This window comes from Corvus hawaiiensis, chromosome 23 (assembly GCF_020740725.1).
Source record: "Corvus hawaiiensis isolate bCorHaw1 chromosome 23, bCorHaw1.pri.cur, whole genome shotgun sequence".
In the NCBI taxonomy this organism is placed as follows: domain Eukaryota; kingdom Metazoa; phylum Chordata; class Aves; order Passeriformes; family Corvidae; genus Corvus; species Corvus hawaiiensis.
Window position 1 is genome coordinate 5,610,929 of NC_063235.1, and position 16,567 is coordinate 5,627,495.

Consider the following 16,567-nt stretch of genomic DNA (forward strand, 5'->3'; position numbering starts at 1 on the left):
GCTTATTTCCCCTAAAAGCATTTAGTTCTAATTAATTGCTTCAGCTTTGATAGGCAGCTGCTCCTATAATTTTAATTGCCCAACAAGGGGGATAATTGGGTGCACGTGAGCTGGGAATCTGGGAGGAGCTCCAGGTCTTGGAATTCAGCATCTCCTGGCTCTGGCAGGTTAGGAAAGTTCTGTCCTGGCTGGAATTTGCTGCAGGTGCAGGGTTATTGCTGCTGCACTGGCTTAAAATTAAAGGATGGCTCCGAATGTGCTCCATTTCTTGGAAAAGGTGGGAAGTTTGGATGGGGCTGTGCTCAGGGGATCCCACAGGAAAAGCCCCTGGAGAAAGGCCTGGCTGTTGGATGAGCGAGGTTTAGCAAAGCCGTGGCTGGGAGGAAGAAGAGGAGGAAGGCCCTGGAGCAAATCCCACAGGATGGCTCCGGTCTGGATGGTTTTCCAAAGGGCAGGTGCTGGGATGGGAGCCTGGCCTGGTTTCCCATCGGGATGGGAAGCGCTGGTGGCAGTGGTGTGGGTGGAGAGCTCGGGGGATGCTGGTGACAGTGACCAGTGCATGGCCCAGGGATGTCCCCAAGGGCTCAGCTCTTCCAGAGACCTGGGAATGGCTCTTGTGGGACGGCATTCCTGCAGCCTGAAGGCAGCTGGGGCTGCTCCAGGTGCTCTCAGTGCTTCCATTTGTTCCTGGACGTGGGGATGGAGTGGGAGCACCAGTGGGATCCAGACTGGGAGCCACAGCCCTGTGTGGGGTCTCCAGGCAGCAGTGGCACGGGAAGAATGTCCCATGGGAATCTTCCTCAAACCCGCTGTGCCCAAACACACCTCAGTCGTGGCAATTCCCTTTCCATCCCCATTCCCAAAGGATGCGTCCATCTCCCGATGCCACAGCTCCAGAAGGATCCATCCAGCAGCACCGGGGTGGAGAACCAAACATCTTCCGGTGGGACACAGCGTTCTCCTGCACCCACCTCGTGCCCATCTTCCACCAGGAGGGTGGGACAGGTGTGGAATTCCAGGTCATCCATGTCCGAGCCCTCTCCGGTGGGCTGATTCGGGGCTGCAGGACACCGGAGGCAGCGTCCTGACCACGCCGGCCCTGTCCCCCGTGTCCCTGCGTGACGTCTGCGCCCGGTTAAATCAGATCCGTGCTGAATCCCAGCGTTTCCTTGGCAACATCAAGGAATCCGAGGAGCAAAAGCCACCCGGCAGGGCCAGGCTGGGGGACGGCCAGCGCCCGCCGAGCCCAACTGGCCACCAGAGCCACGGGGACACTGCGGCAAGCAGCGGGCATTCCCGATGGTCCAACTCATCCTGGAGATAATCCCAGGACAGAGCATGGATCATCGGCCCTGCTGGCACTTCGGCGCTGGTTGTGGGCAGCTGGGAACGGAGCAGGACCTCGCTGGGGACACGCAGGAGCCGGCACCAAGCAGCCACTGTGGCCAGTGGGACGCTGCAGCCGCGTGGCCCCAAAAACTGGGACAGCTCCATGGGGATGCAAGAAACCGGCGTTGGGATGGGTTTGGAACAGGGTCACCCCGCTCAGATCCCAACCCTTCTCCCGGTGGCACCGAGGGTTGGAACGGCCATGCCAGGGCCGGGGCTGATCTGCCCCGGCACGGAGGGAATGGGAGAGGAGCTTTTCCCATTCCCGGCTGCCGCTGCCTTTCCGGCTGCTCGGCTCCGAGCTCTGCAATGCAGCGCGCTCGGCTCGGCTGCTGTGTGTGAATCCCATCAATATTTCATGGAGCTGCTTCCTCCAGGGGAAGGGCTGCTCTCAGCTCCAGCTTTCTGCTGCTCCTATCAGCAGGGAACATCTGCTTTCCTTCCACCAGCACCCCGCAGATCCCCCTTGTCCTCCCCATTCCACGCTGGAGCCTTCCAGGGGCTCCGTAGCCCGAAATCCCTCAGGTTCCAAAGCGCTGACCAAATTCCACCCTTGGCCGCTGGCACCTGCCCAGTGCTCCTGGGGTCTCCAGGGATGAGCCACCAGCTCCAGGATGGGTCACCAAACCCACCCACACCCCCAAATCCACGTCCAGCAGAGGGATGTGCCAGGAGCCTGGCTGGATCTGACATTCCCTGCCCGGCCGCATCCATCCCGCAGGTCCCAGCTGGCTCCTGAGCCCAGCAGGAGTCGGGGGCGAGCAGTTTTGTTTGCAGAAAAAGTTGCTTTTTTAATTGCTAAGGCTGCACAATTCTTCCCGAGCTTCTTCAGGGATCAGCAGAAAACTTGGGAAGAGTTCTGGGAGCCGGAGCGATGCCAAGAGGGGGCAGAGCCTGCGGCAAACACCCCTCGCTCTGGCACGGGGAGCTGGGGCATCTCACCAGGGCTGGCACCGGCTCCTGCATCCCTGGAAGAGCAGGAGGATGGGAGGAAGGGACACAGGATGATCCCAGCAAGGTGCTGCTCCCTGGAAAACTTGTGGGAAGAAGATGAGGCCAAAAGCTCTGGTGTTGCTTCACAAGCCAACAGCTAAAATCTGCACAATTCCCGATTTCCAGGGTGAAACCTCCATCTCCAGGAGTCTCTCTGTCCGTGGGGAGGATGAGGAGCCTGGAGAGGCTCCCAGCAGAGCATCCCAGGGCAGGGAAGCAGCTCCTGAGCCCGGCAGGCAGCGGGAGGAGCGGAGCTGTCAATCCCTTCCCAGTAATTCCCGACCGAGGCTCTCTCCCTGCTCTCGGAGATGCGGTGACAAAACATTTGAAGCGCCTTGACAGGGATGCCAAGAGCTGCTGCCACACGGCTCGGGATTTAATAAGCAGGAAAATTAGGGATTTTCACCACCTTAAACTGCATCTTGTATCCGTGTGGTGCTTCCTGAAGGGCTGCGCTGCAGCGGGAGCCTATTGAGAGCTGAGCTCTAGGGATGGCAGCAGCTCCAGGGGGATGGAATGAGGGGGATTCACCCCTGGATTTGGGGCCAAGCAGCTCAAGATGCTGCAATGTCACCCTCTGTCCCTGTCCCACAAAGGCTGGAATGGGGACAAAGCTGGAGCGCTGGGAATGTGGGAGGTGGCAGGAGTTCGGCCTCACAAAGGGATGTTGGAGATGGAACAGCGGGAGAGAGGTGTGAGCACAGCAGGAGTGGCCTTGGGGAGGTGTTGGTGCGGGAAGAAACGGGCCCAGGGAGAGCTGGGGCTGGAGGGGAGAGCTGAGGAGCAGCCAGGGATCAGGCAGGGCTGGTTTGGGAGAAGCAGGAGGATGAAACCAGGACTGGTTTGGGAGCAGCCAGGGCTGGTTTGGGAGCAGCCAGGGGGATCAGGCAGGGCTGGTTTGGGAGCAGCCAGGGGGATCAGGCAGGGCTGGTTTGGGAGCAGCCAGGGCTGGTGTGGGAGCAGCCAGGGGGATCAGGCAGGGCTGGTTTGGGAGCAGCCAGGGCTGGTTTGGGAGCAGCCAGGGGGATCAGGCAGGGCTGGTTTGGGAGCAGCCAGGGGGATCAGGCAGGGCTGGTTTGGGAGCAGCCAGGGCTGGTTTGGGCAGGTGGTCCCTTGTCCTACGGTGGAAAAATGATCCCAGGCTCCCGTGGCTGGCAGCAAAGCCCTGGATTTGGGCTGCAAGTGAAGCCCATCCCGTGATCCCACAGGATCCGCAGCCTCCCACTCCCAGCGCACAATCGAGACAGGCAGCGCAGCCCCCGGGATGTTCCCTGGGCACCCAGGGATGGCGTTCAGCCTCAGAAGCCCCCTTGCCATGGGTCCTGGACCCCTGAAAGTGGACACTGACCACTTCAGAGCCCGTCAGACCCCTGGGGGTGGGCACTGACCACCACAGAGCCCATCATACCCATCACCTGCCATGGGAGCCATCCTGCAGCTTAATGCCAGCTCCCACATGTGGCCCTGGGCACCATTTGGGGGCACAGAGGCGACCCTGTGAGCAGCCAGGCCCGTGCCCGTTGGGGTGCCAGGGTGATGCCCATGCTGCCCTCGGGCTGTCCCCACTTCTTGTCCCCGTGGTTGCGGCACGAGGGAGCAGCACAGGAGCTCTGCCCGTCCCAGGGCATCCTCTCACCCTTCCTCACCCACTCCTTAATTTTCCCTCCAGAACCGACCACAGCACCTGCCCCAAACCCCACAGAGGGCGGGAGAGGCTCTGGATCGAGGAAGAAGCAAATCCACGTACGAATCCCAGGCTGGAGACGCCGGGAAGCCCAGGACGAGGAGAGCCCCGTGCGATGCCCTGGGGCAGACCCTCCCCAGGACCCTCCCTGCTTTTCCCGGTCCATCCCGGTTTTCCCGGTGCTGGGACCGCCGTGCACGGGACGGGGTTGACGTCAACGGGCTTTCAGCGGGATGATGGATGGCACGGGAAGGCGCTCCCGGTGCCGAGCCGCCGGCCGGGAAGAGCTGCCCGCCCCGCACCGGGAAAGGCTCCGGGAAAGCGGCCCCGGGAGCCCTCGGGAACGGGGGGAGCGCGGCCGTAGCTCCCCCGTTTTCGGCACAGCGCTGATTTTGAGGGGTTCGCATCCCAGCTCAGAGCCTGGGGGGTGATTTAGGGGTGCCGGCAGCCGCCGGGTACGGGGGGACCCCCGGCGTTGTCCCCACGGGGGTCGAGACCCCTCCTCTCCCTCCATCCCCCCTCCCGTGGCTCCCGGAGCGCGCATCCCGCTGCTCCCCGGTACCGCAGCTGTACCGGGCATCCCCAAAATCCACCTCCCCCGCTCCCCCGCCGGCGGCCGGGGATGCTCCGGGGCAGGTGCGGCCCCGCTCGGCCCGGTGGCCGCGGGGCCCGGGGCTGTCGCCGCTGTCCCGGGCGCCCGGAGCGCCGCACCCCGCGGGCACTCACCGCTGCCGCCGCCGCCGCCGCCGCCGCCGCCGCCGCCCGTGCCCGCTCCTCCCCCGTTCCCGGCGGGCTGCTGGGAGCGGCGGGCGGGGGAGCCCCGGGCCCGGCCCCGACGGCCCGGGCGGAGCGGAGAGGGACCGGCACCCCCTGAGGGACCGGCAGCCCCCGAGGGACCGGCACCCCCCGAGGGACCGGCCCGGGAGCAGCGCGAAGGGAGGTGGCGGCCGGACCCCAAAGGGCGGTGGCAGGACCGTGCAGCCATCAGGTGGATCCGAAGAGATGATGGAAGGAGCAGCCGGTCCCCAGCAGCCTCCAGTTGGACCCTACAGCCTTCAACTGGAACCTGCAGCCAGCAGCTGGACCCCAAAAGCCTCCAGCTGGACCCTACAGCCTTCAACTGGAGTTTGGAGCCATTAAACAGAGCTCAGGAACCACCAGCTGGATCCTACACCCAGCAATTGAACCCCAAGAGGTGCAAGACAGAGGCTGTACCCTTCAACCGGAGCCTACAGCCAGCAATTGAACCCCAAGAGCCTCCAACTGCACCCTATACCCATCAGCTGGACTCTACACCCATTAACCGAACCCCAAGAGCCTCCAGCTGGATCCTACACCCATCAACGGGACCCTGAGAGCCTCCAGCTGGATCCTACACCCATCACCAGGACCCTGAGAGCCTCCAGCTGGATCCTACACCCATCAACGGGACCCTGAGAGCCTCCAGCTGGATCCTACACCCATCAACGGGACCCTGAGAGCCTCCAGTTGGACCCTACACCCAACAACTGGGCCCTACACCCATCAAACGAACCTCAAAGCCCCCAACCAAACCCACACCCCCCAGTTGGAGCTCAAGATCCTCCAGCTGGACCCTCCAGCCACCAGTTGGACTCTGGAGCTGCCACCTGCCCCTTCTGTCCCAGCTGGACCCCAAGAGCAGCTGCCACCTCCCTGCTGTCCCCACTTGGACCCCAAGAGTCCCCAGCCAGACCCCGGCACCTCGGGAGCCTCCGGGCTGAGCTGGAGCCGATCCTGCTCAGCCTGGGATTTGGGAATGCACAACCCTCCCGGCCCCGATCCCGCTGGAACACCCAGGGGGACAGGGACACAATGGGGACACCCCCGGAGCCCTGGATCCCGGCGAAGGAGGAATTTGGGCGGAGAGGCGGCGATTCCAGCGCTGCCCTTGGACTCACCTTGGCTGCCGGGATCCAAACACCGATTTCCCTCTAAGCAGCGTCTCCCTGCTCCCAGTGAATTCCTCCGGCGCTTTCCCTGCGTTGCCTCTGCCGGCTGACATGGAGCCACGTGCCACGAGGAAACCTTCCTTAACTCTGTCCCTCCCTAAAATCCCGCCAGCCTCACAATTCCCAGCTCCCCATCCCATGGACAGCACCGGCACCCGGCCCTCGCTGCGTTCCCAATCGCGGGATTAGGGCCTGGGGAGCGATTTGGGATCGGGGTGGGTCAGTGGGTACAAGCATCCATCAGGGAAGGGAGGATGTGGGATAATTCCCCCCCGCCGTGGCAGCTGCTGGAGGGAAAAACTGGGATGCAGCAGGTCCCGGCAGGAAAGCTGGTTCAGGAATAGGAATAGCTGGAAGAACTAAATATGGAAACTTGGATAAAGCAGCGCTGAAGGAGGGAATGGTTTCCTAACGGGATTCAAAGCATATAAACAAACTCAGGGAGGAGGGAGGTTGTCCAGAGAGGCCTTGGTGAGGAAGAGTTTGGAAAACCAGCCGGAATTCTCCCAGCAGGGAAGGCTATTCCATGAAATTTCCAGCTTTGTGGAGGAAGTGCTAGTCCTGGGAACACGTTGTTTGGGGGAAGAGATAATGAAAACAATGTCCCTAAAGGATTCTCCGAAGGATTTTTTTCCAGCTGCTTTTGGACGGCAGGAAGTTTCATGGCAATGGAGTTTTCAGTTCCATTGGCAGTTTTTCGCTTCCTTTGGTTTTTCTGGGATCACCAAGCTCACACTGGGAATGCTTTGGTGCTGCAGATTCCAAGCTGTGTGACACCAATCCCCTGGGAATTGCTTCCCTGGATGGACAAACCCCCGAGCCTCAGCCTTGTCCTGAGATCCCATCAGAGCTCTCCCATCTCCGATGTCTCTTAATTCCTTAAGGAGCTCAGCTTTGCCGGCTCCTCGGCACCTTCCCCTTTCCCTTTTGGGTTTGTGCCGGCACCAAGGGGGTGGCTCAATGCGATTATCCCGCTAAAAGTCCCCTAAGAGGATTCCCGGGGCTCGGCTGCAGGGGCTCCGGGCAGGATGTGGATAGGGATGAGCCCTCTGGATGTGGGGGAGCCCGGGAGAGGTGTCCCTGCGAGGGTGAGCCCGGGATCTGCAGCCCCCGTGGGTGCCACGTGCTGCCATTCCCTGGGATAGGGTGGGAAACTGCCCATGGAGTGGTCCTGGAGAGAGGGGGAGGCAACGGAGACACAGGGAAGGGGTGGGAATGTCGGGGTTCTGGGGCTGTTGGGGGGGTTCTAGGACTTCCCAGGGGATTTTGGAGCTTCCCAGGAAGGTCCTGGAGCTGCTCTGGGGCATCCTGGAGCTTCCCAGAGGATTTTGGAGCTTCCCAAGAAGGTCCTGGAGCTGCTCTGGAGCATCCTGGAGTTTCCCAGGGATGTCCTGGGGCTGTTGGGGGGCCCTGGGGCTGCCCTGGAGCTGCTCTGGAGCATCCTGGAGCTTCCCAGAGGATTTTGGGGTTTCCCAGGAAGGTCCTGGAGCTGCTCTGGGGCATCCTGGGGTTTCCCAGGGATGTCCTGGGGCTGTTGGGAGGCCCTGGGGCTGCCCTGGAGCTGCTCTGGGGCATCCTGGAGCTTCCCAGAGGATTTTGGAGCTTCCCAAGAAGGTCCTGGAGCTGCTCTGGAGCATCCTGGAGTTTCCCAGGGATGTCCTGGGGCTGTTGGGGGGCCCTGGGGCTGCCCCTGGGGAGTCCTGGAGCTGCTCTGGAGCATCCTGGAGCTTCCCAGAGGATTTTGGGGTTTCCCAGGAGGGTCCTGGAGCTGCCCTGGGGCATCCTGGGGTTGCCCCTGGGACTGTGGGGATTCCCAGGAGGGTCCTGCAGCTGTCCTGGGGTATCCTGAAGCTTCTCCAGGGCATTTTGGGGCTTCCCAGGAGGGTCCTGGAACTTCCCAGAGGACTAATGCTTCCCAAGAGGATCCTGGAGCTGCTCTGGGATATCCTGGAGTTTTCCAGAGGACTTTGGGGCTTCCCAGGTGAGTTCTGGAGCTGCCCAGGAGGGTCTTGGAGCTGTCCCAAGGGACTTTGGGGATTCCCAGAAGGGTCCTGGAGCTTCCCAGGGGATTTGGAGGCTTCCTAGGGTGATCCTGGAGCTGCTCTGGGGCATCCTGGAGCTTCCCAGGGTGGTCCTGGGGCTGTCCTGGAGGCCCTGGAGCTGCATTCAGGGAAGGAGAAGCTGCACTTGGAGAAGGCTTATGGAGAGGGGCTGTTTTATGGCAGGATTGGGAATCCCAGTGGGTATTCCCTGGAATAACCCTGCCCTGGGAAGGTGCCAGTCCCTGCCCTGGGTGTGGGATGATTCCCGGCCCCTCTGGAAGTGCCAAAGCTGCGTCAGCTCCTTCCCTGCTCCCTGCTGGGGGCCGTGTCCCACTTCTGGCAGGAGCAGGAGCCGTGTGGAGACGCTGGAAAATCTCCGCGCTCATCAGTGGGATACTGGGACAGCCAGGGGGCTGAACTGGGCAGGAGGTGCTTTCCTGGGAAATCCTCTGCCCACTGCCAGCAAAATGTGGGAATATTGGGAATGGGGCTTCCCAGTGAGCGCCAGGCTGAGCACCCCCGCTCCCAGTGCTGATCCTAAAGTTTTGGGGGGTTTTCCTGGTTTCTGGCGGCTCCTCCTTGGAAAAGGAGGGCTGGGAAAATGGAGGAGAGCAGGATTCCTTTGGGAGTTCCCATGTGGATCAGGAAAGGTAAAATTTCCTGGGACAGGTTCAGACCTGAGCACAAAAGGGGACCCACAAGCCCAGGGTTGACCCTGGATCATCCCTCGGGAATTTTGGGCTCCCAAAGAATCCTTTGGCAACACCCAAAGGTCAAATTATCTTCCTGGGGTTTATTTTCAAAGCAGAAGGTTTCAAAAATCAGTGTCCAGGCATAGATATATTCCTAAATATCCTTAAATATCCTTAAATATCCTTAAATATCATATGGATCATCCCAGCTAGGAGAGGCACCAGCTAGGAATGTGGCACAAAGGGTCAGGCCCTAAAATCTGGCCCTAAATGGCCCCTTTTTCCTGCAGATCCACAAAGGCAGCGTGTCCATGTCCAGGAAGAATTTATATCCAGGTTTTCCCGTGCCTGTGGATTATTGCCCCAAAGCAACAGCTTGTTTGGGATAAATCCAGAGTCCTGCTGGAATGGGAATCCCAGGGGATGGCGGGGGCTGAGCTGGGAAGGGCCAGGCTGCTCTGAGCTGATTTTCCTTGGTGCCAAACGAATCCGTGGCTCCCAAATCCAGGCCTGGGGTGCAGTGGGAAGCGTGGGAGGGATGGGATGAGCAGGTGGAAGGTGCTGGACGAGTCCAAACTCCCCGAGGCACCCCCGAATTCCGAGTGGAAAAGCACTTTCTCCTTCCCTTTTTTTTTCCACCCCCCTGTTTCTTGTTTTCCTTGGCTCCTCCACGTTCCGGGCAGGCTGACAGGGAGCTGCAATCCCTGTGGGAAAAGCTGAGCGGCTCCAGACAATGGATCCATTGCTGGTGGAGAAGGGAGCAGGTGGGGAGGAAAGGGAGCTGCACAAAAGGATCCGGGGGGAGGAGGAGGAGGAGGAGGAGGAGGAGGAGCAAGAGGGGGATTGTCCAGAAATCCCTGGATCCAAGCTGGGTGCTCAGACAGCTGGGCCTGGCAGCAGCATCGGTGCAGGGTAATTAATTAATAAATGAGGCGTTTTCCAGGGAATTGTGGGGATGGATTGTCGGCCTAGCTGCTGAAACAGAAGGAAATGGCTCAAAAATTCAGGAATTAAAGAAAAACTAACCCCAAAGTGGAGCAGCCATGAGGGTGGGGAATGGATTTCCCAGAGCAGCTTGGGAGCTTCCATCCTTGGAAGTGTTCAATTCCAGGTTGGAGCAAGCTGGGATAGTGGGAAGCAGGGATGGAACTGGATGATCCTTAATGTCCTTCCAACCCAAACCACTCCGTGATCCCGACTTTTATTTCTCTTGGCTGCCTTGCAAGTGCCCTCAGTCGCAAGACTTCCAATAAAACTGCAGGAATTTGCTGCAAGACATTTCCCACTCCAGTGCCAGCACGGAGCCTCCGGGGCAGCCGAGCTCCCAACCCACGGAGGACACAGAAATTTGTCCCATTTCCTACATTTCTTCCACAGAAAGCACAGATCCCAAATCCCTGTGCCTGCAGGGAATGGGATTTTGTCCTCTGGCAGGGCAGAGCCAGCCACCAATTTTGGGAAGGGTGACTGGAAGCGCAGCAGCCCCGTGGGATCCGACTTTCCTTTCTCATCCCAAACAATATTTCAAGGGATTTATTTTTATATCCTGAACAATGATATTAAAAACTCTATTAAAAAAAAAAAAAAAAGAAAGAGAAACCTGCCAGGCTGCAAATTGGGGCACCAGAAGGACAATGAGGAGGCAAAAATGCAGTCATTCCTAAGGAAAAGGGAATTTTTTCATGGGAATTTTTCATGGGAAAAATCCTGAGGCAGCGTGAGTCACCCCTCAGTGTTGCCATGTCCTGGAGTGAGGGAAGCAGTGGCTGGGAATTGGGAGAGCTGGCAGGAGCAGGGCACAGACTTTGGATTGAGCCGGGTCCAGGATGGCAGGAGAAAAATCCTCCTGTGCTGAGGGAGCAGCTCAGGCAGGCTGGAAGTGTCCCTGGATGATCCCTGGGATGGCACTGCCAGGGATATCCTGGTGCAGTGGAGCTGCAGAAAGGCAGCAAAATTCTGTTGGAAATGCATTAAAAACAAACAAAAAAATCGAATAGAATATTGCTTTTTTACTGCTAATTGATATAATTAATCCGTTAAGGAAGAATTCCAGAGATCCCTGAGACTCCTACCATGGGTAACAACGTGCTGTCACATCCATCCAGGGCTGGGAGTGAAGTCCTCGGGTTCCTCCATGGAATTGTGGGGATCCACAGGGTGGAGCTGGCACAGAGGGAAGGGATCACTCCACCAGCAGGGTCCTGGAGGATCTTTGGGATGGGATCCCTGTGGGAAAGGAGGTGGCAGTTCCCAGACGAGGAGGCAGCAGCTCCAGCCCTCTGTGGCTTCGAGGAGAAGCTTGAAAGGAATAAAAATCCACTTCCCATGAAAAATACAGATCCCCTCATTAATTTTGCTCATCATTCCCACTGGATGTCCTTCCAGAACTGATGGATTCGAGGGGAATTTCCACCTTCTGCAGGTGTTAAGTCTTCCCCTGGCCCACAGAAAAATCTCCTTTGCTTCCCCTCCCTGTGTGGTTGGTTTTGGGTTTTGTTCTGATTGTCAGCTGCCTCGAGTCTCCACTCAGAGAGAAAAAGGATCTTTAATTCCTTTATCTATTTAAGTTGATTTCGGGAACATTTTTCTCCCGCACTGTGAACAATCAGAACTCTGTGGTCTCCCAGATATGTAAAACAGTTCTTGTTCTTCTTTTGTGGGCAGATATAGTTGAGCTACATAATGGGACTCTGAGAGTGAGTCAGCTCAGGAACTCTGGATGTATTTAAATTCCATTCCAAACGAACTCCTATTAAAAAATTCCCAGAAAATGCCAAATCACTGCAACTCATCATACCCAAAGCATCTTTATCCAACATCTCTAATGGATTTATCTACCACCCAATTTATCGCAAGGATACTCCACAGAGAAGCAAACAAGCTTGGAAAACATCCCAGCATTCCTGCTTTTTTTTTAATAAAGCAGGAAAAACACTGGAAGGCTGCCCACACCAGGCCTAACGCCTTGGACCCGCGGGAGGTTAGAACAGGGCAGATCAGTACCAGAGCAAGGGTCTGGCTGCCCCTCAAGGCACGGCGGCCACCGAGCTCCCTCCCGGTTTGTCCCGGTTTGTCCCGGTTTGTCCCGATCCATCCCGGCCCATCCCGGTCCCTCCGCCCGCCGTCAGCCCCGCCCACTTCCGCCCCCCGGGCAAATCTCGCGAGATCCCCGCCGGGTCACGCGCCCGCGCGCGCCGCCGCGGCCCAGCCCGGGGAGGGGAGGGGGGGACAAAAAAGGGCGGAGCCTCCGCCCCGCCGCCTCACGGCCCCGCCGCCATCTTGTTTCTCGGCCGCTCGGCGCTCACTCCGCTCCGGCCGCCCCCCTTCCCCCCCGCCTCCCGCCGGCCGCGCCGGAGGCAGCGCGGGCACCGGGCGGAGCAGGCGGAGGTCGCGGTGCCGGCCGCCCCGGTGAGTGCGTGGGGAGCGCGGCGGGGGGGAGGCGGCGGCGGCGGCGGCGGCGGCGGCCCGTGAGGGGGCGCGGGGCGGGGGCGGCCCGAGGGGTCGGTGCGGCCCCCCCGCACCAACGGCTGCGCTGCGATTGGCCGGGCCGCGGCGCGCGCGCTGATTGGCCCGCGCGGGGGAGGCGGGCGCGGAGAGGCGGGCGCTGATTGGCTGGCGAGGCGCGGACCGGGGAGAGGACAGCGAGCGGACCGTTGTCCCGCGCGGGCGCGGGGTGGGGGGGGCGGCGGCGGAGTCGGGGCGGGCCCGGGGCTGGCGGAGCCCGAGACCCCCGGGCTGGGACCCCCGGGCTGAGACCCCCGACCTGAGACCCGGGATTCGGGGCTGGCAGCGCCCGGGGAACGCGCTGCCTCACTGCCGGCGCGGTGAGGCCTCCCGGTGCTTTCCCGGGCTGGCGGCGGGTGGGATCTGCTGTGCCGCCACACGGGATGTACTGTAGTGTTTCATCCCTGGAAGTGTTCAAGGCCAGGCTGGATAAGACCTTGAGCAACGTGGTCTAGTGGAAAGTGTCCCTGCTCATGGCAGGGGTGGAGTGGGATGAGCTTTAATGTCTCTTTCACCTAAACCATTCGTGGTTCTGTGATTCCAAGACAGGTTGTGATCCTGACTTGTCTGAGAAAGGAGTGGGACGGGGTAGAGAGGAGCTCGCGTGTTTAGGTTTAGATTTGATTTTCGGAAGAAATTCCTCCCTGTGAGGGTGGAGAGGGGCTGGAAGGGATTGCCCAGAGAAGCTGTGGCTGCCCCATCCCTGGAAGTGTCCAAGGCCAGGTTGGACAGGGCTTGGAGCAACCTGGGATAGTGGAAGGTGTCCCTGCTCATGGCAGGGGGTGGCGCTGGATGATACTTTAAGATCCCTTCCAACCCTTACCGTTGTGTCATTCCATGATTCTATGATTCAGTTTTACCAGTCTGTGGGATTTTTGCCATCCAAGCCTTGAGAAGCTTCAGGCTCGCACATTTGGCAGGAAGAGGGGCAGGACTACGGCAGGGTAGCCGTGGGTTTCTGGTATTATTTTAGGGGTTGTTTAATCTGTGCTCAAAAAGCAGCAAGAGCTGTGAGAACACCTTTGGTCTCCCTGAATCCTGCTTTCTCCCCATCTGAGGGAATTAAAGCAATGCCCCCAGGTACCTGATAAATCACAATGCACTGCCAGCAGTGTGGGTGTGGCCTGGATAACCGGGAATTCTTTAGGGCTGGGTGGGATTTCCTTCAGGTGGGTTCCTTGTGCAGGTGTTTGAGGGGTGACAGGACAGCTTTGGGGTGGCTGAGCTGTGGCCCAGGGCCACCTCCAGAACCTGGAGTTCTGGCAGATTCCAGGTTGCTCACAGAAGAAGGAACAATAGCACTGGCTGCTTCTGGAATGGGACTCTTCAGAGTCATTCTGAGCCATTTGTGTTGGTGAGTGGAATGTTTTCCATGTATTTGGGAAGAAACCATCCCTGTCACCATTGCTGTCTGAGCATGGACAATTCAAAGCCCATGAGCTCGTTACCTTTTCCTCCAGCCCTACAAACCAGATCTCCTGGGCCGTCAAACTTCCTGGGCAACATCCTGTGCCTTTCCTTAGGTTTTTCCTTAAGTGAGGTTCTGGTTTTGGACTGGGCTGTTCCTGCTGGCTCTCTTTGTCCTCGTGCTCTGTGACAGCCTCAGCTCACCTGGGCCCAGGTGCTGTTGGGCATCGTGGTGACAACAATGGCACACCTGGCTCTGGCATAACCAGGAACAGGACCCCAGGGAAAGGCTGGAGCTGGGCCAGGGGGGATTCAGGTTGGATTTAGGGAAAGGTTCTTCCTCCAGAGGGTGCTGGGGCACTGCCCAGGCTCCCCAGGGAATGGGAACATTCCCAAGGCTGCCAGAGCTCCAGGAATGTTTGGACAGAGCTGCCAGGGATGCCCAGGGTGGGGCTGGACTGGATGATCCTTGTGGATCCTTCCAGCTCAGGATATTCCAGGTGTGCTGGGATGAGCTGAGCCATCCCAAATCCAGGCTGGGAGATGCTCCTGCAGGAGAATCCCAATGAGGAGGCTCACGGACACAGCTCTGAGGGAGACACCCCTTCCCAAAAAACCAACCCCACACAGCAAGGAATGAGGGAAGAGCTTTCCCAGAGAGCTGACCCTGGATTCCTGGAAGTGTCCAAGGCCAGCTTGGATATCAGGAAAAGGACCCTGAGGTCCTTTTCCTCTGAGGGATGCCCAGGGTGGGATTGGTGGGGTGTCTGTGCAGGGCCAGGAGCTGGGATGATCACAGGATCCCTGTGGATCCTTCCAGCTCAGGATATTCCATGATCCTGTGATCCAGCAGGAGCCCTGGCAGCACTGAGCAGCTCATTCCAAGCAGGAATAGGTGTGATCCCGCCGGTTCTCCGGTGGCTGCGCTTGGCCAGTGACCTTGAGCCGGTCATTTTTCCTGCCTGGCCAGTCTGTCCCTCGTTATTTTGTGCTCAATCAAGATAAATCCTGTTTGTTCAAGCCCATTCTCCTGCCACACGGGAATCACGGGTAGCGAGGGATTCCTAGAAGTGCCTCAGAGAGGCAGGTGACAGTTGCAGGGTTCAGAATGTTCCCTTCTCCCGGTGTTTTCCCAGTAACTTTGTACTTCATGGAATGGTTTGGGTTGGGAGGGACCTTAAAGCCCATCCAGTCCCACCCAATTCCACAGGCAGGGACAGCTCCCACTATCCCAGGTTGCTCCAAGCCCCTCCAACCTGGGCTTGGGCACTTCCAGGGATCCAGGGACAGCCACAGCTTCTCTGGGAATTCCATTCCATCCCCTCCCCACCCTCCCAGGAAAGAACTCCTTCCCAATATCCCATCTAAACCCTCTGTGATTTCAGAGCAAGAACAGCTGCAATGATCGAAATAAACCCTTTAGGGCTTCCCAAATTAATTTAGTGGGGTTTTTTCCACAAATCAACCCTTTACTGCAGGGCTTCCCAAAATGAACCAGTTTTCATTGTCATGAGGAATTATTAAACACCCTGTGAGCATCAGCTGTTCCTGTAGGTCATTCCTGTGGCTCTTCCCATCATTCCCAAGCACAGGAGAGCAGCTCTAGCTCCCTTGGGATGTGACAAGGCACAAGGGAACGCGTTTGGTCAGTCAGAACCCCTTGGAATTCCGGAATCGCAGAATTCCAGCAAGGCATTCCTCTGCTCCGAAGGAAAGGTGCCGGCTTTGTTTTTCATACCACCCAAAGTACCTCACATGCCTCCAATAGTCAGAATTCCGCAGCTTCCAGGCTCTGGTTTTTATCTCAGGAATGCCACAGGAAGAGAACACAGTGTATTTATTTATTTTTAAGGCCATGTTTTAACCAATTCTATTCCCCAAATCACCAGGAAGATCTGTTTTTAAATTAATTTCTCCTCCTTATCTGATTCAAACTGATTTAATCTGCCGGGCTAGTCAAGCCTTGGCTATGCTTCCTAATATTTTTTCCCGCTGGATAATCCTGTCAGCACGTTATTTCCAAGCAGGAAATTTTATCTTGGAATTGCAGCTCGAAATCCATCGGGGGATGGATTGTGGGGTGTGGGATTTGTGTGTTCAGAGGTTAAAATACCACCTGGTTTCGACAACTTTTTTATTGTGGCCATTCCCGTTCTTTAACCACAGCATTCCCAAAGTTCCCATCCTATCCAAGGGCTCCCAAAGTGGTGCTGGAGGGGGCAAAGTGAGGCTGGGGGGTTAAAACTGACGGGCAGTGATTGGTGATGGAGGTGAACTCTCCACCTGCGCTTCCTGCCGGGAATTTTGGTGGGATCCATCCTGCCCAGGGCTCGGGGGCTGTGCCAGGCAGTTGGAAAAGCCGCCTGTCCGTTTTCTTTTTCCTCATCCTATGGGTTGTTTGTTGGTCTGTGGGGACACGTGGGAGGGCTGTGGGATCCAGGTCCCTGGTCCTGGTGGATCTCAGGGATAATGGCCCACAGGGAATGTGCCTGTTCCCACTAGGACTGTGGCCAGCAGGGTGTCCAGTTCTGGGATACTCAGGACAAGGCAAGGAGCTGCTGGAGAGGGTCGGGCAGAGGCCACAGAGGTGGTTTGGGGTCTGGAGCATCTCCCTCATGAGGAGAGACAGCGGGAGCTGGGCCTGGAGAAGGCAAGGCTGAGAGGGGATCCCGTGAATCCATAAAATGTCCCCAAGGGGTGTCAGAGGATAGTGCCAGGCTCTGTTCAGGGACGGGACGAGGAGCAGTGGCCATAAATTAAAATACAACGAGTTCCACCTCACCCTGAGGAAGAACTTCATTCCACGAGGGTGGCGGAGCCCTGGAACGCTGCCTCTCCGGAGGCTGGACACAGGTGTCCCTGTGTCACCTGCTGCAGGTGACCCTG

The 16,567-nt window shown here is 58.4% G+C and overlaps 2 protein-coding genes across 3 annotated transcripts in view; one reads left to right on the top strand and one right to left on the bottom strand.

Moving 5' to 3' along the window:
• RIMS3 (regulating synaptic membrane exocytosis 3) overlaps positions 1-6,272 on the bottom strand; it is a 25,902-nt gene extending 19,630 nt beyond the window's left edge. The window contains exon 1 of one of the 2 annotated variants that reach the window (XM_048326995.1): positions 5,986-6,272. The gene's annotated coding sequence lies outside the window, so the exon portion shown is untranslated. Of the gene's footprint in view, positions 1-4,792; positions 4,821-5,985 lie in introns of those variants that run through there. The other variant, XM_048326996.1, reaches the window with a different exon arrangement.
• A 5,819-nt stretch (positions 6,273-12,091) lies between these two features.
• The window catches only part of NFYC (nuclear transcription factor Y subunit gamma), a 32,322-nt gene continuing 27,846 nt past the window's right edge, over positions 12,092-16,567 (top strand). Inside the window, exon 1 of the mRNA XM_048326989.1 lies at positions 12,092-12,178. The gene's annotated coding sequence lies outside the window, so the exon portion shown is untranslated. The remainder of the gene's footprint in view (positions 12,179-16,567) is intronic.